Genomic DNA, 27992 nt, shown 5'->3' with positions numbered 1-27992 from the left:
GTGTCATTAGCAAATGTAGCCATCGTAATATTCTCCATTTATGTTATATCACAAGTGTAGAGTAGATAAAGTATTGACCCCAGTACACTTAATTGTGGTACACCTGCTTTATCTTCTTTAATTACAGAGTAAACTTCTTGTTTAACTCTAAACTTTCTGACTGTAGTATACGATTTTAGTAGTTCACTGTGTTGTTTTGGGTAGTTTATGAACAAGGCCTTCATGCCAAACCTTATCGAAGGCTTGTGCTACATCTAAGAATGTACTTTTTTATATTCTGAGCATACTTTTTTGAGCATACTTTTTTATTTTCGTAAAATTTTTCAATAATATCTGTTATTCTCTGGACCTGGTCAATTGTTGAATGCTTGTTAATAAATCCAAACTGCTGTGTTGGTATTAGGTTTTTCCTCTCTGTAATCGGTTTTAATTTTTTAAACAGGAATTTATCAAAAACCTTGGATATTACCGGCAGCAGTGATATAGGTCTATAGGCATTTATTTGGTTAAAAAATAAATAAATAAATAAATAAATAAAATTAATAACACAAACAGGGGTGCTAAAAGTATAATTAGTATATATACAATTTAAAAATAAAAACAAATACAGGACTACAAAGAAACACAGCCATAACACGTTGCTGAAGTCTCCTCCGATACTTTATGTTATTTTGTATTATTTATTGCCTAAGTCTTCGCACACAGACATCCAGATACATTGAATATGTTCATTAAAGCCTATGGAAACAATCCAATATTTCAATATTAATGTAACTTGCAGTGGCCCATAGTTGAATGACTTATGCCCAAATTGGCTTGATGATGGTTTTGTATACCATCATTCTCATCTCATAACTCATATTTAATTTGAAAATAACGTAGTTTTACCAAAACAAAAATCACTCAAAATTCATTAAAAACACCTACATATATTTAAATTAAAATATATATTATATAACCTAAACATTACTCTAAAGCAAATAGTGCCAAAATTATAAATCATGCCGCAATTTACCGCCTGGAACACATATATACCGCAAACAGATCTTGGGACTTTCATTTTCGAAAATATCGGGAGCCAGACCGTGTAATTCTATACTTACCGAGCTTAGTCATGTAAATAAGTTGTGCGAGGTTCTAAAGACACCTTATGAATCGGTGTCTGCTTATATATAATCGTCCTCTAAACAGATCCCTACTCTAGCCATATGTCAGCATATAATATATTAGTAGATAAAAGGAACATATTTTTCTTTACTGAGTATATTCTTATGGATTTTGGATATTTTTGAGGGACGACAATATTTTAAGATATATATTATCACAATGTTTTATATCAACATGTCATATATTACATATCAATATTTATATAGCAACAATATCTTGAATAAAAATATATTGTTATCTGCATATTTATTATTAATTATATAGTATTGGATTTTAAATAATAACAATTGTTCTGTTCAAGAAATCTCTAGCCTCAGTCTATAACTTTGTGTGAGTACTATTAAACTTTATTCGTTCAACTGAATATACTGAGCTTTGACAAATAAACTAACTATAAGTCGATATTAAATTTAAACTTATAATATAAGGCATGATTACGGTGAACTAACGGAAATAAACAAAAACTCAATTAAAAGACACAAAACTGCGAACATATTCTACTCGATCTGAACAGATCGAACAGAATATGCACTAAGAAGTTATTAAAATCATTTTTGAATCGATAGATGTTGGCCGATACAGATCTTAAACGATATTAGTCAAACTGTAACTGTCAGACTGATAAACACGTGAACTTTAAATGTTTTCTTAAATTTTTCAATATTCTTAATTGCTATTTCCATAAGAACCTTCTACAAAGTATTAGAAAGCTTAAGGGAAATTTGTTTTTATAATATCTTTATTAGATAGGCTTAGTACAATCTTAATTATTATTATTATTACAATTAATTTATTACTACTTTTCCTATGTGCTTGGATTAATTAACAAGCAAGACGAGTGCGAGAAAATACATCAGTATGTATTCCTCAATTATATAATTATAATTATTTATTAATTATTAACTTATAGCTATAGTTTACACTAATAATACACACTAAATGTTCACACAAGTTCGTATGGTTTTGTTCGTTTCAATCTCCTAACATCCTGCGCGCCGTCCAGCAGTTGTATTGCTTCCACGTTAGTATGATTTAGTAATCTTCTTTCGTGTTTCAAGCCGAAATCCTGCTCAACTTCGCAAATCCATTTGATTTCCAGGTCATCGTGCAGTTTTTCATTGATTATATAGCGATGGGCACTTAAGGGAAATGATGAATCGATTTCATTCATCATTATAAAGTCGTTTGCGAACTATGGCGTGACCAAGGAAAACATATATTCATTTCATTTGTAATCATATAGAAGGATCATTTGAACTAAAAATGAAGTAATTATAATTTCATTTGTAACGAGAAACTAATATAATTACTTAATTCCAGGGACTCCTCACAAGTACTTTACCTGAGAAAACTTCTGTTTATTCATACCAGCTCTAGAGGACAAGCAACGTGGGTGATCCATAGAAGAGGATAAGAGGTAAGATTGTGACATGAATGGAAATAAATACAGGGGATAAACTAAATAATATGAACACGTTGCAATTTAATATATCTTGTTCCATGTTGCCAATACAGTCTCCATGTTAAAAGAGCGGTGTGTATGTATTGCTCAATTTACATGCCAAGTCTTGTAGGTTATGTTTCAGTATATTACACGCTTTTTTCTGAGACCACTAAAACAAATGAACTTAATTTTAAAGAGGACATATGGTAGGTGTTCGATTAGTTTAGGCGTCTGTGATAAAAACTGATGGTGTGTTACAAATAGCCGGGTTTATGTATGGAGAACGCCAAAGAAAGCTTACGACCTGGACTGCCTGCTTGCTACAGTTAGGAATATTTGAAATGCTGTTATGACTTTGGCAGCACACTGGTCAGATTACTGCGAATAAATATCTCGACATTCCTAATAAGGAAACTATTATTATAACAACTATATAACATGCCATATTCTACTTCATTAGGAATTATTGTGATTAAAAACACATTTTTAGTTGAAGTACTCAAAATTCAGATTTCGGAACTATACAACAGTAATAAATTAATAAATTAATATGTCGACTTGGTTGGCGTAGTAGTAAAGGTGGCAGGATGGTTCATCTACTGTGGGGATAGTCGCAAATTGGAATTTTGCTTGGGCATGGTCGTACATTTATGTTTGTGATTGTTTAATATTTATATTTGCCCTAGGCAAGACTGTAAAATCCGACAAGGAACCAGGCTGGGTAAGATCGGATGTCTTCTGGAATGATTCCTAGGTTTGCCACTCGCCAGTCGGTAGTCGGATAGTCTAGTCCAGATCAACCCTAGTTGGTAAGAAGGTCACATGATTTGAGTCTTTTGATCTCCTGCTTTTATGTTTATCTTTATTATTGCTCTGAATTTTGTTCATGTTTTACACCTAGATGGCATAGTTAACTTTAGTCATGTGCTCAGCACAGCTAAAATGAAAATAAACCTAAATGAAAAGTATTTATAATGCACTATTTATAATAAAACTCAACAGATTATATAGTCAAATATTTTTTTAAAACTTTACATGGCATGACAACATATGTAGGGTATAGGCAGTGCAATAATAAAAAGAACCTGTTGTATCGATCATAAATCCGAATACGGAAACCTCCCCACCATCCGAAATGAATTATTATCCGGAGACAAAGCCGGCGACGATACATAAAATATGATAAAACCGATCCGAAATCTTTTTTTAATATTCGCGAGCGGTCCCGCGATGTTTAATCTTCCCTTATCCGCAGAGACACGGAAATACGAAAACAAAACGGAGAATAAAAGAGTGATTGATTCGCCCAATCTCGAACTGTTTTAATATAATCCATTATTTACCGTCTCCGGATCGGGGCGATTGCCGTCGCATTCCGATTTTTCGCCCGACGAGCGGCGCGGAGGGGAACGAGGGGACCGGGGGGGTCATATTTATTTTAAAAACGCCATTTTCCGAGCAATGAATCGAGAATATCTCCATCGCTCCGGTGGCGACGGGGACTGACGAGGTCTGGGAGGCGGTGGGGAGTGCTTCACCTCGACGGAACCGCCATTTTTCACGGTACCGTGGACTCGTGGGCGAGGAGATTTTTATTGCCGCGAATATTAAATGATGTGAATCCCGGTCTCGCTACGCGGGGAGTTGTACGGGAGCGAGGTGGAAAATAGAGCGATTTTATCCTGATTGATACGGGATATTTTACCGGGAATGCTTTTATTTAAAGAGTTTTGTGGTTTCTTGGTCCTGTAGGAGATCCGGAAATATACAGTGGATGCAGGTTTCCTAAGATGGGGAGTTATTTGCTTGAATGTTCTTCCGGAAAAACGGTTATGCATAACTTTGGATTTCTCTTGATCTAACTATGTTTGTCTTTTAATATTTTAACAATTAGTATCGAGTTTATCAACTAGTGTTTATCTGGACTGCTGTTTAAAATGATCCCTGAACTGGAGGTGTTGGCCACCGAAAAAATTTCGATATTTTGATATATTGATATATTAAAAAATATAGATATATGGATATATCGGAGAAAAAAATACCGATATATTTTTTTAACAAATATAAAAAGTATCGATATTTTACAAAAAAATATCTTGACGGACTTTAACACCATCAAGGTAGCACTAGCTGAAAAATGTTTTATATAGATATAAAACCTAATGGAAATAATAAGGCGGTGTATGAAATCACCAAATTGGAAAATAATATGATTAAATGCGAACCACCACATATAAAAAGAAGTATACCACAATGCACAAGGTGTCAAGCGCACGGGTACACAAAGACTTACTGTCGCAAATCATATAGATGCGTAAAATGTGCAGGAGAACATAAGACAGGAGATTGTACTCGTAAAGTTCGTGATGAAAAAGTGAAATGTGCTAACTGTAACGGAAATCATCCAGCGAACTACAAGGGTTGCGCAGTTCACAAGCAACTACAGCAGAAACTCTATCCTACCTTAAGGGAAAAAAGGCATTAACAAAAACAATCCACTACTACCAATCTACTACTACCAACCAGAACAAGTCAACCAGACATAACTTATGCCCAAATAGTTGAAAATAGTTCAGCACAAAAACGAGAGACAATATCTCAACCTACTGAAACTAGCAACATCTCAAGATTAGAAAATATGATGGCCAAACTAATGGATCAAATGAGTACGATGCTTGGTCTACTCACAACCGTCGTAAGCAAACTTGCCTAATGCCTGAAACCAATAGCTACAAAATCGCCGTCTGGAATGCCAATGGGCTCCAACAACACGCCAGGGAACTAAAAATGTTCGTAATTGAACAAAATATTGAGGTTATGATGGTTTCCGAAACACACTTTACGGACAAAAATTATTTGAAAGTTCCTAAATATAAGCTTTATCATACAAATCACCCTGATGATAAAGCACATGGAGGTACAGCCATAATAATTCGAGATGATATAAAGCATTTCGAAAAAGAAAAATTCCGCAAAGACTACCTGCAAGCCACCAGTATAACCATAGAGGAAGCCCATGGACCATTAACAATTTCTGCGATTTATTGCCCACCCAAACATAACAACAAGGCAGAACAATTTCAAGAATTCTTCAGTACGCTATGTGGGGTTCAAGAATAATAACCTCAAAAGGTAGAGAACTGCTCAAAGCCATAAGGATAGATAACTTACAACATATCTCTACTGGTGAACCAACATATTGGCCTTCAGACAGAAATAAAAAACCAGATACAATAGATTTCTCTATTACAAAAAATATTGATCCAAAAAAGTGTCAGGCAGAATCATGTTTCGACCTGTCTTCTGATCATTCACCAATAATAGTAACAATTTCTTCAAAAATTACCATCAAAGATAAACCCCCTTCTCTGTGCAATAATCTATACTTCTAAGAAAAAATAAAAATAATGAAATATTAGCCTAAAATATATATTTTTTTTCTAAATATTTTAAAGACTAGTGATATTCTAATGATATTTTAAAGTTAAGTTCGCATTGAATTAGTTTGTTGGACACGTAATATGGGGCATCGACTAAGACTCACAACACTTTATTCTGGAGCCTTTTTAGGATATCTATGTTAGATTTGCTAGTAGTACTCCATAGTTCAATACCATAGATCCAAATGGGCTTAAGTATTGACTTATACAGCAAAACCCTGTTATCTAATGATAATTTAGATCTACGCCCTATCAGCCAATGCATTTGGTTTAGTTTAAGCCCAAGCTGTATACCATATAATAATATAGACATTATATGTTTTTTGCATATCAAGCCTCGATGAAAATATATTCCCAGATATTTAATGTTGTCTGCTTGCTGAAGTTCATGATTATTTAACTTTGCTGAGGGACATGTTCTTCTATAAAGAGTGAATGTGACATGGGTAGACATATGGGTAGACAGACACATGGATATAATGAACATTACATTGTAGATTTGTCTCATTTGCTTTTATACGCCACGTTTTAAACCACAATTCGACTTTGTTAGGATGAAGCTGGAAGCTTCTTGTGGCTAATATTGGATCCCCGTGTGATTATAAAACCTCTGTATCATCACGATATGTTGCAACAGTAGTGTTTCTTGCGGTCGGTATGTCAGCTGTATACAATAGATATAACAATCGGCCAAAAACATGCTCTGTGGAACACCAGAATATATTGGTATGTGCGTATGGGGCAAAAGCTTTTTCAATTTAACATGCAATTCAGTGTGCCACATCTTAACGTATAATATCAATTCTTACTACTCCAACGCCTTGTAGAAATCCCTCATTATCTCGCTCATGCTCTAAATAACTGATTAAAGACACAATCTATTTCTGACTCAAAGGGGCAAAAATACAATCTCCTCGAAAGCACGTTATAAATTGATAATGATGGTGAATGTTTTACATCTAATTGATATAATGTTTTCCGACTATTATAGCTTCGACTGGTTTCATTTGATAGTTTCCAATGTTATTAATAAGCCACTTTATTAGCTTGCTATTAACGTTGGGAACTATTGACTGAAAACTGCCGAAACAGTCGACAGTTAAAAAAAACTAGTTTTGTTTAATTCGTGATACCAGACGAAGATGTACGAACCCTTTCCTTTATAATTTATGTGGGGGAAAAGGACGGAAATAATTACTTGGAGCAGTTAATATTATATGTGCTTATATTTTCCAACGGTAGTATAAGTGAGACGGAGATGTACATATTCCCTCAAGTATTAATTTTAAAAAAGAAATGGAAAAAATAAATACTGATTACTATTAACATACAAATAGTAAATTAATTTTAAACGAAATAGAATTATTTATATATTTAAATGTTCTGTGGAACTGTAAAAAAAAAATAGAATTTTTCCATGAAATGGAATAATACCCCACAAATGTTTTATCGTTATTAATATCTTAATTCCTATTTTGAAAGAATATACTGTAATAAATATAGAGAATACAATAGAGCTTAAACAAAACGTAAAATTGAAAGATTTACAACAACCACAAATAATAAATATAAATTAAACATATATCTAATCATAGAAAAAGGAATTAATCTATGACATAATTAAAAATGATCGCACATTAACTACTAGGGCTTTTTTAAATAAAGTAAATGCTATATTTATTATTGAAGGGAAATAGTTTTTAACAAAAGAGATCGAGAGAGTAATCGAAATATTACCTATTATTGCCATAAAACAGTCAAAATTATTTTACTATTCATCATTCACAATTTTAATCTTTTTAACAATCTCGAAATATATCGTTCCAGAATGCTGCAATATTAATATACAATATATTGTTATTTACAAGCAAACTAATAAAAAAAATTCATAAAACTATATATATTACATATAGATCTATGTAAGCATAAATTGGGTACATTTTTGTCAAGGTCTTGGCTAGGACGACAGACCCAGAAAGTTAAAAATCAGTCGAATGAAACTAGTGGAAGCTAAAATAGTAACTAAAACTACAGAACTGAAATAGTCGATAGGAAATAGAAATAAAATCAGTCGGATCGAAAATAACGACTGAACCAGTCACTGGTAAAAAATAGTCAATTACTAAACAGTCGGTAGTCGTTTTCACTCGATAGTTCCCCAACGCTACTTATTATTATATAATGTTATTTTTAGTTGTGGCAAATATGTGACATAAACCGGAGAAAAATTCGAAAACCCATCGAGTTTATAGTGGCAGTCGAAAGGCAGACACGTTTCTGCGCGGCGTTATAAAGGCCACCCGCCGAATTTCACACATCCTTATCTCGCCGCACGATCCCCATATATGACAGGCGATCGAATAATCGTTCGACGGTCGGAGTTTATTCGATTTTTATTCGAGACCGAAGGGTTTTTCGATTGAGTTTTCCGCAGGTAATTTAACGCGTGGCATAGATGTATTTTCACTGCCGGAGCGTCTGCAGGCAACCGGCCCCGGCCTTTTTTTCCATCTCCCGTTCGTTTCGGAATCGACCAACCTCCCCGCCGCCCCCCTGAGGGGAGCGTCGGGAACAACCCCGATCGTCAAATATAATGGGCCCCGCCGTAAATTACGCTTTCTAATAGGCAATTCTTTTTTGTATATTGCTCTGGGACGGAGTTTATAATGAAAATGTTATCGATTTTATTTAAATTTTCTGGAAAATTATTATATTTCGACGATGTAGAACACGACGGGATTGTGAGCTATTCGTATTAAGGGCGGTGGAGGTTTTTTTGCATGTTCGGGACGGCTCCCCCGTCGATGTTCCGTGAAAAAACTATAAGGAGGGGATGATTGCCGTATTAATATGTTCTGGGAGAAAAAAAGTGAAACGATGTTTATTCTGAGGATCGAACTTAATGGATCACTGTTTTGATTTATTTTTATCATTCTAAAACTTACGTTATTGTGCATCTTTATTCCTCCTGATTATAAGAGAAAAACTCTCAAAGTTAAAACGACTTCGTTTGCAATGAAACTTACAAATTACAAAGATTATAAGCTGACGACAACCTTCATATTGTCAAAGTGGCACCAACACCAACCAAACACTGCATAATTATTATTTTTGGAGTATTGGGTTTTCTATGAATTTGATTATTTCTGACAAACCATAGAGCGCTTGAGAGTCGCTTGAGGACCTCATTTTGTAAATCGTAAAGCCATTCCACCAGGTTGGGTGTAACAATCTTTAATTAGATATTGGAGGAGTATTAAACGGATTAACATCTTGTGAAATAAGAGCTTGTGAAATAAGAAAAAATTAATATTGAAATAATATTTGATAGAGATGGGAAGTCTGCTAGAAGGGCAGATCAGGGAACATAGCAGGTTTGCTACCCCCGATAATATCCAGTAATAGAATTATTGCGGTGTCTAAAATAAACAATAAGGCTGGGGTCAGCGAGGCACTTTTATGTACGGTAGCGTTGATTTTCGACTGCAAAAAGTTTTTCTGATCTTGGCCTGAAAAAATCTGTCCGATATATGGGATTTGAAAAGAACTGTTAAGTCTTCTGGGAGGCCTAACCGTATGCAAACCTTCGTGGCAGACCTTGATCTTGACCTTGAGCATTGGCTATATCTAGGATGACTGCCCGAAGCTTTCTACATTGGTCAAGAATGTGATGGATTTTACACCTTTCTTGAGAATGACCACGTTATTTGCGTGTGTCTCCAACCACGCAGGGAAATGTTGCAGTCTTATGATGGAATTAATAACATTTATCAGTTTCGCAAACTATTTATGCGGGAGCTTCCTTCAATGGGTGATCAATATTCCGTCGAAACTCTGAGAATTTTTTGTTAACGAGATAGCTAAGAAAAATGGTTGGGATTACTGGCCTTTATTTTTTACCTGGAAAGTGTTGTTGTCTTAAGATTTTGCGTTTTCTACGGGAGACAGTTTTTCACATGGGTCTCGTAAGTCTCAGCCGAGAAGCTCAAAATTTTGCTATAATTGCTGACTTCAGGCGTGAGAGGATGACGTTGTGCGTCCTCCCCCACGAGGCGTCTGCAAACTTTCCGGAAGAAAGGATGTAAGAAATCTCTGGTCCGTAAGAAATGAGTTTCATTTCATCACTGGCTCGAAACTTTCTGAATGTGGGATTATGATTCAATGCTGACAATTTTTAAGACCGTGTGATAAGAGTGGAATGAACCAAAGGTGACAATATAAAGGTCATGGCAAATACGTTAGGGAGAATGTAATATTTAAATCTAGTTTTATCAAGAAAAATGTATACGGTTAGTAAAAGAAAAAACTAAGGAGAAATACAGTGCTATTAAAATAAATTTACAAAGAAACCTTGCACCGAAAGAAACAAAAACTAAACGTAAAAGGTAAATATGCTCTCTAGTAAAAAAATACAAAATTACATTTATTTACATTACTTGTATATACAATTGTCAATAAGGTGGATTAGGATTTCAAGAAACACCACTACATAAAAGGACGCACATAGAATTCTACCTCTTAGGTGGTGTGGAAAAAAGTTTACTGTAATTGTGATAAAATACAACCTCAACCTACAAACTATTATGACTGTATAATTAATTTTAGTTTAAGATCTTCTATAATATATGCATTAGGAAGGTCCGGAAACATGCCGGAAGAAAGGAGGTAAGAAATCTCTGGTCCGCTAGAAATGAGTTTTATTGCATCATTGACTCGTAGCTTTCTGAATGTGGGATTATGATTCAATGCTGACAATTTTTAAGAGTGAATGATAAGAGTGGAATGAACTAAAGGTGACCATATAAAGGTCATGGCAAATGCTTTGGGGAGAATGTAATATTTAAATCTAGTTTTATCAAGAAAAATGTATACGGTTAGTAAAAGAAAAAACTAAGGAGAAATACAGTGCTATTAAAATAAATTTACAAAGAAACCTTGCACAGAAAGAAACAAAAATTAAAGATAAAAGGTAAATATGCTCTCTAATAAAAAAATTAAAAATTACATTTATTTACGTTACTTGTATATACAGTTGTCAATAAGGTGGATTAGGATTTCAAGAAACACCACTACATAAAAGGACGCACATAGAATTCTACCTCTTAGGTGGTGTGGAAGAGTTTACTGTAATTGTAATAAAATACAACCCCAACCTAGAAACTATTATGACTGTATAATTAATTGTATTTTAGAATATTCTATAAAATATGCATTAGATGTACTCTAATGTTAAAATAAATTATATTTTTGAATGAATTGAATGATTTGAATGATTTTGTTATGTCATAGCTAAAATGAACTAAAACTCGGAGTTGATGCGTCAATATTGTGACGTTTTGGCGTCGTCAATTTAGATGATGTGAGTTCAGTGTTTTAACAATTGAACGGACTAAATATTGCTTTTAATAAATTACTATTTATGAAACAAAATCAGCGCCGTAATGATGTAGGTTAAACTCTCAAATAATGGAGAAATCCTTCAAGTAACAAGACATTGTCTCAGCAGCATTTACAGTCACCGAATTACCATCAGTTCACCGCAAACGTAAACATCTCAGGTATCTCGCATGCAAAATACACCCCACTCGAATAAATAATTATGTCGTGTGTCGTATAATCATCTGAATTAACCCAGCACATATCGCGGGTGCTACGTACTACGCCAAGAGGACCTGCCATTAGCCCGACTCGTCAGTAATTAACAGGAATGCAACGGGAAATGCCTGAAACGCGCCGGTTAAAGCGATATTAATTAGTGGGTTCGAAGTGTGTGTTATCAGGTCGTGAGATGCGCCATTGCCTGATGCTGCTGCTGCAGCTCTTGCCGTTGATGCCGCCCCGTCTGTCTAACGAGGGACGTCGGCAAACCGCGACATCGTCAGGATTTAATATGAACAGTTATGTGCAAGATTCACTTGATGATTACGGATTAGGCCATAAATCAGATGGTTAACGTGGCTTACTACTAACATGCATCGTTCTTATTTAGTTCCTTTAATTATCTACACTTGTTCTTCCATATTTTAAAACCAATGTATGTTAGACCACCAAGAATAACACAACAATTTAATTATTACTACTATAGAATTATTACTGTAACATAAAATCTAAATATTGAAGTTTTTGTTGATGTTTTGATCTGATCGACCGTACCGATCGTCTCGAAAAGAATGAACCACCATTAGAGAAGGAAGACAATATTGTTTATTCTTCTCTATGGCTTATTCTGCGCAGGAGAGTGCATATGCACCAAATCCGGAGATGTTGTGGAGTAATGTGTCCTTAAATACTTGCCTTTCTAGCGCCTTTTATTGGCAAGAGGGGGCTCCCACCATCTCTTTCCTACTCGAAGTTATTAGTTAACTCATTAAAGACGCTATCAGTTCCTGGCTCTGACTACGTAATTGCTTAAACATTTTTAATCAGAATTTCTAGAAATTTGAAATAACAGTGATATAACAGGGAAATTTATCAAAACAAATGCTATAAGAACGCTTTCCGGTTTTTTGAATACATTTGTACACATACGGCAACGATGTTGACCACTATCAACACAAATCAAATTTCATAGATCAATTAGATTACATATTCGGACGTATCAGGCTTCATTATGTCTCTCTTTAACTAGAATAATGCCAATCAGAAAAACTAGAAGGAAAAATCTACTTGGAGTTTAAAACAAATTTTAGCTATTTTATTGGAAGTCTTATACAAAAATTAAGTAAACTAGTTAACTAAAAAGAATAATTTAATAAAAATTAATAAAACGCTAATAATATCGACTGCTAATTGAAGGATAATTTTTATACTTAATCCCAGGAAATCACCAGGCTCCCATTTAATAACAAGAGAATTACTGCAAAAACCACCAAGAAAGGGAATTATAAAACTCACCAACTTGATCAGTACAGAATTATGATTAAAACATGTTCAAGAGATTTGGAAGATGGCGGAAAATATAATGATCCCGAAAACTGGGAAGTCAACAAACGAAATGAAAGCCTGTAGACCTATACCACTGCCGCCAGTAATATCTAACTTTTTTGACAAACTCCCGTTGAAAAAAATAAAACCGATCATAGAGAGGAAAAACCTAATACCAACACTCCAGTTTGGGTTTATTATTAAGCACTCAACAATTGACCAGGTCCACAGAATAACTGATAAAAAAGTGTGCTCAGCTATATTTTTAGATGTAGCAAAGGCCTTCGATAAGGTTTGGAATGAAGGCCTTGTTCATAAACTGCAGAAAATGCTACCAAAACAACACACCGAACTATTAAAATCATACATTACAACCAGTATGTTTAGAGTCAAACAAGAAGAAACTTACTCTACAATAAAAGAAGCTAAAGCAGGTGTATCACAAGGAAGTGTACTGGGGCCAATGCTTTATCTACTCTACACTTGTGATATACCACAAATGCGTGATGTGATATACCTGCGACTATAGCTGTCAGAGACAATAGAGAAGCCTAACGAAAATTACAGTAGGCCAATGACCAAGTGACAATATAAATAATTTGACACAAGCTTGGAAAATAAGAATTAATGAAAGTAAATCTGTACATGTGCAGTCAACCTTTAAATAGACCGTACAAGCACCAATAAATCACTCCATACTCAAGAGAATCAAACCATCTGATCTTGTGTAGCGTTGTGTAGTGAGGTGTATATATTAAAAAATACAGCAGTGACATGTATAAACATTATTTCGCCAGAGACTGAGATAGGACCGATGGGTCCTCCTAGTTATATACCTAGATTTAAGTTATCATAAAGACAAATAATAGGTTAGTCGGAAACGACTAGTAACAATATATTAACTAAATAATAAAAAACATTATACTTTATAGTTTCTATTTCGGTCCGTTCTCCGAGTAGTTAAATCAAAGCTGTACGCAAACAATCCATCCGCTCGAAAGAAGGAAATAAAGGGGCAACCGACATTAAACATTCATCAGCCTGTTCCGAAACAAGATCAGGTAAGCGAGGAGATAGTTAGCGAAGTGAAACAAAGGCGGAACAACAAAAACTGAACAACAAAAGACGCTCGCTTGTATAACGCCTTCTCTTGTTATTGTTTAGGACTCTTTGAATTTCTTACCATTATCTCGTCTGCATAGATAAGTACAGTCGGTCCGTTCGTTACTTACTTGTCGTTTGTCGAGCTGAACAGTCCCGATGCGACTTGCATTTCCGCTTCTTCGTAATGATTGCTAATTAAAATAGGTAACATGGGTAGAATTTACGTTTTCTGAGTCCTTTTTACATTTACAGTACTATCACGGTCCGAGATTTTTCCAAGTCGGCCAATATTAATTGTTCATCACATTCGAAGAACTTTGTATATGTACATGTATTAAACAGGTTAGTGAAAATTCTTTTGCCTCGCTTTTTGAGGAAACAGAATGAGGAGTACCCAGAAGCTTGAAATTTGGCCCTGTTAAAGCTTATACGGAAGAAGATATTTTAGACCTAAAATTTTTGAGTAATATGCCACATAAATAAGTATATTCCAATAAAACATAATAGGTCCACATCTAACAAGCAGAAATAGCCCTGAGAATACTGACGTATAATATATAAACAACTATTTTAGGCTCTATTTTCATTGGACCTAACCGATCAGTTGCATGACGAATGAAGAATTCTAATCTACTGCATTATTCGCCGTTTCTGTTGTACGTAAATCGACTGCAAACGTGTAATTTTACCTTGTGATATAAATTTGGCAGCGCTGTACCACAAAATGCCGGCAGAGCAATTTTAAAGTCCTTATGTATTGTATTTTAAACGACATTAACATGGAAAGTGAATAAGTTAAGGTGCAATTAACGGGTTAATGGAAAACTCCCCGGCCTGACACATAGATGGCGCTACTAGAATTAAATCCATATGTTTTTTAGATAGCCCTAACCCTCAAAAGAGGCGTGTATAAATTTGACAGCTGTCCGATAATTACTTTGTGTATTACATCATTTTGAGTGAAGAAACTTTTGTTATTGTGAAAAAAAATGGATAAAGAGGAATATCGCTTGTTGATAAAATATTTCTTATGAAGGGAAAAAATACAGTTAAAGCAAAAACTTGGCTTGATGCCGAGTTTCCAGACACTGTCCTAGGAAAATCAGCCATCAAGGATTGGTATGCTAAGTTTAGACGTGATGAAATGAGTACTGAAGATGGTGAACGCAGTGGACGCCCAAAAGAGGTTGTTACTGACGAAAACTATAAAAAAATCCACAAAATGATTTTGAATGACCGTAAATTGAAATTGAATGAAATAGCATTCACGAATATTGGGGCATGAGAAAGCTCTGTGCAAAGTGGATACCGCGCGAGCTCACTTTTGACACAAAACAATGACGAGTTGACGATTCGGAGCAGTGTCTGAAGATGATCAAGCGTAATAAACCCGAGTTTTTGCATCGATATGTGACAATGGATGAAACATAGCTCCATAATTTCACTCCGAAGTCCAATCGACAGTCATCCGTGTGGACTGCACACGATGAACCCGCTGCAAAGGACGGGAAAACGCAACAGTCGGCTGGCAAGATTATGGCGTCTGTATTTTTGGATGCGCATGGTATAATTTTCATTGGCTGCCTTGAAAAAGGAAGGACCATCAACAGAGACTATTACATAGCGTTATTGGACCGTTTGAAGGACGAAATCACCGAAAAAAACAGCCGCATTTGAATTAAAAGAATGTGCTGCTTCACCAAGATAATGCACCGTGTCAAAATCCATGAATTGGACTTCGAATCGCTTCCTCATCCACCGTATTCTCCAGATCTGGCCCCAGCGACTACTTCCTGTTCTCAGATCACAAAAGAATGCTCGCTGGGAAGAAACTTTCTTCGAATGAAGAGGTGATCGACGAAACTGACGCCTATTTTGAAGCAAAGGACAAGTCGTACTACAAATTTTTAGAATAACAGGAATCGTCTGTGCTCTGTTTATGAGGTATTTATATTTTGGCATGCAGCTTTTTCAGATTCGTAATATAAACATCAATCAATCCGTTTTTAAATTTAACAATTTCAATTAATTTTATATCTGGTGAACTCAGAAGAGCTAAGGAAAATTGTTCTGGATTAATGATTGGTAGTAATTTGATAAATAATTATTATTGGATTAATTGCAATTTGTAGAGGAGAGAAATATTATTCTAGATCATCAATTGGGCTTCTGTAATAAACTCGTAACAACAAAACATAAACAATAAACGTACATAGATTATTTAATCAAATAAACAAAAACTTAAACGATAAAAATATTTCCCCGCTGCATTTCTCTATATAACTCAGGCCTTCGACAAGGTATAGCACACTGGACTGCATGTTAAATTGAAAAAGCTTTAACTACATACGCACTTTCAACTGCTGAAATTATACCTCACAGAAAGATATTATGTTCTGATTATGTTAAATAGGGTGACGAATACAGTGACCTACTTCCAATATATTCGGGTGTTCCGCAGGGCAGTTTTCTTGGCCCATTGTTATATCTATTATATATAGCTAACCTACCGACCTCAAGAAACATTACTGTTGCAACATTTGCTGACGATTCGGCAGTTTTATCATCACACGAGTATCCAATCTCAGCCAGAAAAACCTCCAACTTCATCTTAACAAAGTCGAATTTTTGTCGGGTAAAAACGTGACGTATCAATGCAAGTTAGACAAAATCTACCCACGTGACATTCACTCTTTGTAGAACAACTTGTCCCTCAGCAAAATTGAATAATCATGAACTTCCGTAAGCAAAAAACTTTAAATATATGGGAACGCATTTCGATAGACGTTTGCATCCCAATGCACTCCTCAAACAGTTAAGTTGTACAGCAGATCACTTGCTAAAGTGATCTTTTATATGTACGAATAGTTATATTATAGTGGTCTTCTACATCTTTTATATGTCAGAAATCATATAATGATACTTATTACGCACGGGCAGATTGTTGAAGAGATTAATAAGAAAATTACAATACGAAATAGTATTCTTAAAAATACCACCATTGTCGTTCTGTCCAGGGTCAAACTATATAGTAATACTATGTCTATGAACTAATATAAGTTAGAATAACGATAGGTGAAGCCTGATAAATGTCGAAACTTCAGCTCCACTGAAGAACGGCGGAGCTTAAATTTAATGAGTCTCCAATAAATGGACGTCCGAGCTCCTGCTATTGATTCAGATCTGGTCGTTTATTCATTTCGCGGCGGTCCAACGCTTCTCCATCATCCGAGGGCACGTTTAACAAGCCCGCCGCATAAATTCTGGTTCCGCTTCCGCTTCCGCTGCGCATAAATCACCGTATCGCTTCTTGCGTCGCCTCCCACCCCATTCGCACTGCTTTAAAATAACACTTAGTCGGACATTATTGCGGACGAGCGCCGGCATAAAACTGCCGTAAATTACCGACGGGCCGCGCTCTTTTATCGCCGACGAGTTTTGTTCGGCACAATCATAGTTTTCCTGCGGAACGCAGCCATGAATATCTATAGGGAACCGCTCCGCTCCACCGTCGTCCCGCCGTCTCCTTCTCGCTGTGTGGCTGTTTCGCGCAGGGTTCGCGATTTGCATAAAAACCCGATATTCCATATGAAATATGAACGCTCGCGAGAATTTACAGACTTTAATGCGTCCTGCTGGACCTACCTGCGAGTCTACGCTGGTTGGTCGATCCCTCAGTCTAATTGGGATAGTTTTATACATTATTCAGCTGTTATTATATTGTTAGAACATCCGAATTTTAATACTAATTTTGATTTTTAAGATAATAGTAATTTTTCTATTACGTGTTTTGATATGCATCTACATTTAAATAATTATTTTCCATTTAATATTATTGAGCTAGCCATCATATAGAAAGGCTAATTTCCGGCTAACTTGAAACAATTCTGAATGAAAGAATGATCTATGAATCTACATTTTATACATATACATTCAATGGACACATTTTTAACATTTATTAATTCTTATTGTTTGATTTCAAGAAACCTGTTGTCGAAATCCACTTTTTTTTTTCTTTTTTGGCTCATTTCTTGCTTTACCGCTCTCATATTGAGATATAGATACTTGTGCACGCTTTCAGGCATATTTTCACATATTTGAATGCCGTATGTTCAGATTGGCCTGATACTGGATTAGTATACCATTGGTTTTGCCATTGGTACTTTGCTTGCATTGTTTAAGGAGGAGTGACGACCTGTTAACCAATGAAGACCACGAAGTTTGTTGTCGAGTTCTTTACGCTATGGTCTAGTGAAAGCCAAGTATCATGTATATACTTGGTTTGACTTTCCTTTATACTGAGTTACCATTTTCTATCGTATTTTGGTGGTATTGTAGTTGAAATAAAACGGATTTTGAGTCATACTGCACTGATACTCTCCGCTAAATATGAACGCTTCCGAGAATTTACAGCCTTTATTACCTTTATTACTGCCCCATCACCTGCGGATCTATGCTTGTTGGCCGAATCCTCGGTCTAATATAGATAGTTTTGTACATTATTCAGCTGTTGTTATATTATTAGAACATCCGAATTTTAATACTAATTTTGATTTTTAAGATAATAGTAACTTTTCTATTACGTGTTTTGATATGCATCTACATTTAAATAATTATTTTCCATTTAATATTATTGAGTTAGCCATCATATAGAAAGGCTAATCTCTGGCTAACTTGAAACAATTCTGAATGAAAGAATGTAATCTCTACATTTTATACATATACATTCAATGGACGCATTTTTAACATTTATTAATTCTTATTGTTTGATTTCAAGAAACCTGTTGTCGAAATCCACTTTTTTTTTCTTTTTTTGGCTCATTTCTTGCTTTACCGCTCTCATATTGAGATATAGATACTTGTGCACGCTTTCAGGCATATTTTTTTCAAATGTTTGAATGCCGTATGTTCAGATTGGCCTGATACGGGATTAGTATACCATTGGTTTTGCCATTGGTACGTTGCTTGCATTGTTTAAGGAGGAGTAATGACCTGTTAACCAATGAAGACTACGAAGTTTGTTGTCGAGTTCTTTACGCTATGGTCTAGTGAAAGCCAAGTATCATGTATATACTTGGTTTGACTTTCCTTTATACTGAGTTACCATTTTCTATCGTATTTTGGTCGTATTGTAGTTGAAATAAAACAGATTTTCAGTCATACTGCACTGATATTCCCCGCTAAATATGAACGCTCCCGAGAATTTACCGCCTTTATTACCTTTATTACCGCCCATCACCTGCGGATCTATGCTCGTTGGCCGAATCCTCGGTCTAATATAGATAGTTTTGTACATTATTCAGCTGTTGTTATATTATTAGAACATCCGAATTTCAATACTTATTTTGATTTTTAAGATAATAGTAATTTTTCTATTACGTGTTTTGATATTTCTCTACATAAAATAACTATTTTTATCAAGTATTATTGAGTTAGGCAATATATACAAAGGCTAATCTCTGGAACTAGAAACATTTCTGAACATTGTTGCAATGTAACCTTCAAAATTTTATGAACATTCACTTTCAATGGACGCATTTTTAATATTTATTAAATTTTATTGTTTTTGACGAAACATGTTTTCGAAAAGTACTTTTTTTGTATTATAATATTATTATTTGGAATATGGGCAGTATAATTCACCAGTCCCAGGACACAACACCAGTCCCAGGACAATTTACTGTAGGACACCTGGAGAAAGGAGTATTTTTATCAACACGCTTAACCATAAATATTTTTCGATTGAAGATTCTTCACAAGCTTGTTCGTATTTGGTAGTATGAGTACTGAAGAGATTTTTTTAATTTGTATGCTATTTCATCATGTCGGACCTTGTCAAGGTCTTGAGTTATGTCCCAAAAGGGCGACAGAGTAGTTCATTCCAAATTTTAGGCATCTACTGATGACCTATTCAGTACGATGAGCTTGAGACTATACAAGAGCATCGCACCTGTCCTTCCATGGTCTCTGGTAATCCCAATTGGTAACTAGGAATTATGATGTTTGGGTATTCTTTAATCGAGCTTTTTCCATTAATTTAATAATTACTAGTAGGAGACCTATAGGTCTATACAAGTTCCTATTCTGTGGTGATTTGTCTAGTTTGTGCACCATAGCGACTTGGTCAAGTTTTCATTGTGTTGGAAAATGGTCCAGCCTTCTTTGGAGGCTTTGAATATTTTGACTAGACTCATTATTCATTTCATGTGATCAGTAGGATAGTATACTAAATGAAATAATTACTCTAGATATCTACAGTTCTCTGTCTATTTTTCAGCTAAAGGAAATTATGTGCACCTAGCATTGCCTCTTTGCCAATCTGAAACAATTAGAACAATTATGGGTCTCTTTAATTAAAAAAATAATTTAAAATTTAACAATATTCGACAATATGTGACAACAATAGGCAATGTCTGTCCTGGTAAACAACAATTTTATTATGACACTGTTGTTCTCAGTACGACATAAAAGTTTTACTTTCACCGAAAGTTGGTCAGTTGGAGTCGCCTTCACCATATACTTATAGTTACACATAATTATGAAATGTATGATGCGCATTTTGTCTTTTTATAAATACGTAAAACTTTGCTGAGATTAATTCATATAATTAAATATTTTAACCGAATTTACTGAAAACCAAGCTTATTAATTTAAAGTTAGTTAAATATAATTGTTCTTTTAAATTTACGGAATATTTAAACTTGATTTTCACTTTCTGTTTAGCTAATACCCCATGAAACGTAGAAGTTGAGAAAATATTCCGGATATTTCATTGATTTCAAAGCTAATATATTATTATAAACTTCTAGCATTACACAATGGTATCTGTATCATTTTCATTGAGGACTATTTGTTACACTTTAAGAAAACCCATAATGCACTTACTATAATTTCTGAGATTTCAGGACGAAAAGATGTTCTAATTGAACTTCACACCTCTATTTTGCAGCCAAATTTACACCATTAATAGAAAATTATTTAAACTTTAACAATATTCGACAATATGTGACAATAATAGGCACCTCCTGTTCTGGTAAACAACAACTTCATCAGTGGAAATACGTGGACTTCAAAAATATATTTTAGGATACTTTAAGTTTTATTTTATCTCAATATGACAAATTATTAAAAACAAATGCTCTTAAATTAACAGTTGTATTCCTGATACTCAAAAATAATTAAACACAGATCAAAATTATTTCGAACTTATTAATTATTTTGTTTTATTAAACTGGCATAAATTCCGATGCCGGCTACAGCCAACTGCATACGAAACAATCGAAACTCCGTTTTGCCAGTCGCACCGACCCGGAGATTTTTCGCTAACAATACGCTCCACGCTAATGCCATTCGTTAGGCATTTTAATTAGAAACAGTTATCCAATTATATATAAGCCTGTTTAAACTGCAATTGTACTAGTTGGTCGTTTTATGTACTGACGAGGTGGGGAAGGAGCTAGCGGTGTCTTCCACAGCGGCAATTATGAAATCGTTGCAATTAAAACGAAGATTTCAGAAGGAAATTGAGACTTGCAGTTAATTATGTGCAGATTTCGATCTTATTTCTGTCCAAAGCGCTGACTAAAAAGTACAAACGATACTGCCCTTTCGGTCTAGTTTGTCAATTTGTTTTGAGTGTATGGCGTTTATTCGTTTATTGATGTGATAATTGGTGAACAGTATGTATATGAACCATTCTTAATTACAAATCGGTATTCTGTAATACGTCTGTGGTAGACCCAACCAATTTCATGTTGAAGCCTCACTGACAGGCTTCATTTTGTGTATGTGTATGTACATTTCGTCGAAATGTGAACAAAAATGCTTCTAACTGGGTTGAAAATATCTAATTTTGTACCAAGTAAATCGAATTTGCGGGAAGTTTTACTTTTTTACTTGAATTTAAAAACAAATAGCTGAAGGCCATGGAATGCTCTATGAAGCTTATGACCACCATGTGAATACTGGTTTCGAAGGTTTGAAATTTTAAATAATGGTTTTAAAGGTGGTGATTTTTATCACCCAAAACAAAGAGCGTTATAAAGAACCAAAACATTTGAAGGCATAGATTTGTAGGTATTCCTCGATGAAATTATCCCGATCTTAAAGATTGTCGAATACTACATCTTAGAATGGCGACCTACAAGGTAACAAACTTCGAAAACAACTTAGTGATGGAAGCATACTTGGAAACATTAAAATTGAAAGTACTGGCGTATTCTCCAGACCTTGCCCTTTCTGATTACCAGTTGTTCTGACATATTAGTCATGTTCTATCTTAGCAGCGCTTCAATTTTTATGAAGATATCGGGTCGATCCCTGTATAGCCTCAAATTATACATCGTCCTTTCGAGTTGGTGGTCCGAAAATTTCCTAAAAGATGAGAAAAAGTAGCGGATATCGATTATTATATTTAAACTTCAAGTTTTAAAAAATCCTTTAAAGCTAATTTATAGGCTTAATAGAAAAACCGATGTTTATCTATCAGTTCGTATTAATGGACTTTTGAACTGAGATACTTTACTTTCCATAATATATGTAGGTATATATAATATATATATATATATATATATATATATATATATATATATATATATATATATATTATATATAGAACATATTATATATTATATAATATATTCTAACCTCCAGTGTTTTCAAATTTCAGAAGTCCAGCTGACGATACTTCAAACAACTTGTGTTCCCTTTTAGAGAACTATACCAGCAAACTATAATAAGATGTACAACTATCGGCTTCATCTTTTCAAAAAAATATCAGTAAAATTACATGTGGTTATCGAATATGTCTACGAGAGATAACCCATTCACCAAAATAAGCGCCGCAGTGGGCTCTGAATTCTGTAACCAATCACCGGTCTCTGTCTCCTGCAACTGTCACTGTCTTTTTTCTATTCATTTTATAATAAGATTAGAGCTTAATAATTACAGGAACAAATATATTAGAAGGATAAAATTATAATTAGAGCAATAAAACACAAAATGACTTTGAGTGCTACTCAACAAGCATTTGCACATTGTATAAATGAACCATTTAAAACACAAGAGTTTACTTATGGATATTTCAGCTCTACATTATTTTGCTGCATTACCAGTTCTTGCAAATTTTAAGTATATTTCAAGAATGTAATTCATCGGATTCGTGGATATGCAAATTAATCTAGAAATTGTTTCTTATAAATTAATTAGAGAAAATAATAAACCAAAGATGTCTCATTTGTACAGTGTTTGACTCGTAGAATAATACAATGTTTAAAATTTAAAGTTAAGATTTTAATGTCGTCTAAAAAACGGGAAAGAATAGTAACTAGCGATGGTTTATCGGTAATTTGTGCTCCAACTATTTATTGCTATAGCTGAGATTTGATGCTAAGTTTAAAATCCTGCTTCTATACTAATTTTAAATAAACAACACAATGATTGCAATTAAAACTTTAATTTTGGTAGTGATAGGAAAATGTTTAACATGGAACTGTAACTTCCACTAAACAAACATTTTAATTATTCTAACATACCCACAAATAAAATGACGCCAGTTCACTAAATAGGAACATTATTAACGGGGTGAATCGAGAATCTGCAGTCTCGCGCTGTATTCCCGTTCAGTTTCGATAAAGTTACCAGCGAAGAACGAAACAAAAGAACCGCATTTTGGTATATTTCGTAGTTGGCGAATTAGTAATGTCAGTTTGCTTCTAGTTTTAATTAACCTCCTCGCGTTCGCGGTAGATATCTGCATTGGAAGGCGATGCCGTTGCCTGTGTGAGTCGGTAATTAAAGGAGATGCGAGTCCAAATATCTGCAACTAGGCCGATTTAAGCCAAATTAATTAGTGTAGTCAACCTAGATTGACCAAATAATGTGGAAAAATATCAGTACGACACCAATACATGTGATGAAAGTTTTAGTTTCACCGAAATTTGGTCAGTTGGTTTCGCCTTCACCATATAGTCACAGTTATACATAATTATGAAAGATATGATGCGCATTTTGTTTATTTATAAAAACATAAAATTTTGCTGAGTTTAATTAATATAATCAGATATTTTAACCGAATTTTCTGAAAAATCAAGCTTATTAATCGAAAGTTAGTTAAATATATTAGTACTTTTAAATCTCCGGAATATTGAAGCTTTATTCTCATTTTCTGTTTAACTAACATACCATGAAACGTAGAACTTGGGGAAAATTTTCGAATTTTTCATGGTTTTCAAAGATGATATATTATTATAAACTTCTAACATTACTCAATGATATCTGTACCATTTTGATTGAAAACTATTTATTATTCTTCAGGTAAAACCATAATGCCGTTACACTAATTTCTGAGATTTCTGAACGAAAACATCATCAAAGTGAATTTCACACCTCTCTTTTGCAGCCAAATTTACATTAAGAGTTTCAGAGATAGAGCAAGGTTCGGACCATACGGTAACTGTATCAAAATTTCACAATTTTTCTCTCAATTTTGGCTTATTGATCTAATCTGACTATTTTTTTCAAATTATGCCCTTTAATCGAAGTAGTGCCTGATAGTAGCCAGTGAAGCTAATATTTTGGCCAATATTGAATAGCTCACAATGAAAAATTATTTTGCTATACTGCCAAACACTTAGCATTCCTTCCTTGACAACAAAGATGGTTTGTGAGGCTTATGTTAGAAAGTTCAATAAAACTTAACTGTTTAAACGAATGATGCTATCTTTATATATAGAATATTCTATGGCCATATGACTTTCTAATGCTCTGTAGAAGGGCTTCACAAAAAAACCGAACATTCTTTCACTCCAACCTTACATAAGGTTATGGAGCTTGCTTTTATATTATTATGACAATATAGCACACCAGAAATTAATTGATTAATTTCATAGACTTTTCTAGTTAACAATTGATACGAGAACACAACCTGTAATTTTTCAGATATAGTCTTATCTTGAAAACATCATGAGCATAAAAATGTTATCGTCACAAATATCAAGAATTAAGAGTAAAATTTTAATAATTTTTGGGAAAACTAAAATTAAATAACTGCTAGTCTTTTGCTACGGGACAGTAGAACTATTGCCTTGCATAAACATCTGCATTCAGCTGTATTATTATAATGTGATGCTAATGTCTTACTATTTCATCTGTTTTTCATTTTTATTTCTTCTTGTCATTTGTTTATTAAAAAGTAATTCATATATGACAAATACAAGGTGCTTTGAACGAAAATTTTTATTTATACATTCCTTATGAAGCATTTGGTGGAGTAGACAAAGCATTATGCCTACGAAAGTATTACAAAAACATTTAGAGATTGTGTCGCGTATATGTTTCTGCAATATACGCAATTCTCGCCATTGTGATGCACCTAATATTATTACAATTTGAAGAAGAGTCAAAAATGTATGATAGTGATTCGACGATGGCAAACCCAATATCTGGCGATCTTAATACCTAAAGCTGTACCTCTATAAAATTTATTTAGTACAATAATTGTCATGATCATCAGCCCAAAATCTCGTCTGGTAGAGTAACTGCTTCAATCAACACTGTGCTGTTGATGATACAGGGTTTCCTCTTCCACCGAATGTCGTGAAAATCTGATCTAGATAATAGGATTCTGTCTAAATTCTGTCAGCTTTTATATAATCAGAGTTATTTAAAGAATCAGGAAAACAGAAAATATAACCCCCAGTATTCCAAGCAGAGGCTTGAGTTCCTCAAATAGTCATCATTAAAGTTTTAGTTTTTACCATCAGAATTGTTACATACAGAAGCTAATCGATCCAGTCAAGCATCGGAAATTTCTGTTGGTTAGAAGAGTTATTAGCCCTTATTTTTTTGAGGATAAAAGCGATAGTATGGGCATACTATACCACAATATTATCTTTATGAAATATTTTTCCAAAGTATGTATTTTTTTAACTACCAAACATTTTTCTGAGCAAAAGTTCTTAATCAATACCCATCAATAAGTAAAAATATATTTTGAGACGCTTTGTATGAAACCATATGAAACAAAACCTAATTCACGCTAGTAGCTATTTCGACTAGAAAGGGATACCGTTGTCTATAAGAATCCACAATACATAAAGTGAAAAACCAGCAACAAGACAAATTGGAGGGAAATTAATTAATGCAATACGAACCCTCAATTTGTCGAATAATACTGGAAAAAAATCACCGCAATACCAGTGCATTTGGTTGGGAACAACGACCACAAAAAAAACCCAACGATAGTTGACGCTTCCCTTTGTTACAGAGTCGCCGATTTTGGCCGAAAAAGTTGGTCGACAAATGAATCGAGATGATTGAGCGATTTTTTTTTTATTAAATGACACACAGCGGTCGCGCAACACAAAAGTGGGACAAATAAAAAATCTGTGCGCCGCCGGGAGGGCGTTAAAAAATGGGCGTGGGAGGGAGCTGTGTTCTAAAGCGGCTGCTGGGGGGAGTGAAGCGGGCACGCCGTCAAAGATGGAAGAAATATCGTGCAATCGCCAAATGGGCTTTTAATTAATTTGATCCGTATTATGCGGGGCCGCGTACGCGCGCTTTAGCCGACAAAAAAACCGAAATTGGATTTTCTTTGAACGAATCCGGTTGTGTGTTTTTGTTTGTTCCGCCACTTTCCTTTTTGTGAATCAGTTGGTTGTTTATAGAGTAAAGAATTTTGAATGGAATGAATAATTATAATTTTTTCAGAGGATTATTATTGCCGTATAAAAAAACGCGGAAATTTTGAATATATAGAATCGATCATCGGTTTATTTTGGGATAAAGCTTTTAAAACCAGGGTTGCAAATATATTTCAATGCTTGTGAAAGTACTTAGAGCAGAGAAAACTGAGTACCTCTTCTAAATTATTCCTGTTTTACCAGTTCTTTTCTATTATTTATATGAGGCTTCTTTATGAGGCTTGAACACTTTCAAATTAGATGCTTAAGATAAATTCTAGAGTTCCTCGAACTAACATCACGATTCAGATATTCAGAATCAAATAGCTTATCAAAAAGAGAAAACAAATATAGCAATTCTTCTACAGTTACTCGGAACATTCGTTAATGAAAATGGAGTTCGGGTAAAAGTATTGGAGCTAAAGCTCTAATGTTGAAAAACATCCCTAATCTGTGAATTCCTTACATCAATATCACAGTTGAGGGGATGAGGCCACCTAAGGCTGACTAAAATTGCTGTGAACATAGTTTATTGGAGTTTGAAGAGAAGCTTAAATTTCAGCGTCGAAGGCATTTCGGAATATGCGACATATTTGGAAAACGTTATCATAGTATGTTACACTTTCATCGGAAACTGTAGAGTTAGAAACCGTAGAATGCTATGTTAGTTGTAAAAGAAGCCTATGAATGAAGTTATTTTGTTTTGAATCGAGTTATTCGGTGTATACCAGGTATAACCGAAAATCATTACCGGTTTCGTAGAAAAAGATGACATAGTTTTCAAGAAAATGGAAAAACGTGATTAATCGAAGTATTTGGCATTTGATTATATATATCTTGCTCATCTTTCTGGCAACTGTATGTCCTTTGAGCAAAACCATTCATCGAGCGATTTTCTAACTTCTTTTTTTTCCTCTTGTGGCTAGGACTGGAAAGTAAAGCGTGTGCGATAATATGTCTCATTCAAGTGGCTTTGATTACAAAGTTTTGTTTTTTGAGACGGTTCGTTATCGTGCTGTGAAATTACTTTACTTGATGACTTGTTGTCGGTAGCGATCACTATTAGCTGTTTCACCAGGTTTCAACAGTTTATAATATATCATGCCACTTTGGTCCGACCAAACACAGAACATTATCTTATAACCAAAACGATTTGGTCCTGGAGTCGAACGGACGGCTCAACCAAATGATAATCACTATATTTTGCGCTTAAAGTTTTCAAAATAAACCCAC

General features: G+C 34.4%; 1 protein-coding gene across 2 annotated transcripts in view; it reads left to right on the top strand.

The window, feature by feature from the left end:
* LOC143193013 (uncharacterized) overlaps positions 1-27992 on the top strand; it is a 313088-nt gene that overhangs the window by 147569 nt on the left and 137527 nt on the right. For both annotated transcript variants that reach the window (XM_076398939.1, XM_076398933.1), the window contains exon 2: positions 2488-2584. The gene's annotated coding sequence lies outside the window, so the exon portion shown is untranslated. The remainder of the gene's footprint in view (positions 1-2487; positions 2585-27992) is intronic.

This window comes from Rhynchophorus ferrugineus, unplaced genomic scaffold, assembly GCF_030347505.1.
Source record: "Rhynchophorus ferrugineus isolate W39M unplaced genomic scaffold, kcgeb_rfMv2 rfM1, whole genome shotgun sequence".
NCBI lineage: Eukaryota > Metazoa > Arthropoda > Insecta > Coleoptera > Curculionidae > Rhynchophorus > Rhynchophorus ferrugineus.
This window is presented reverse-complemented; position numbering and strand designations above follow the sequence as displayed.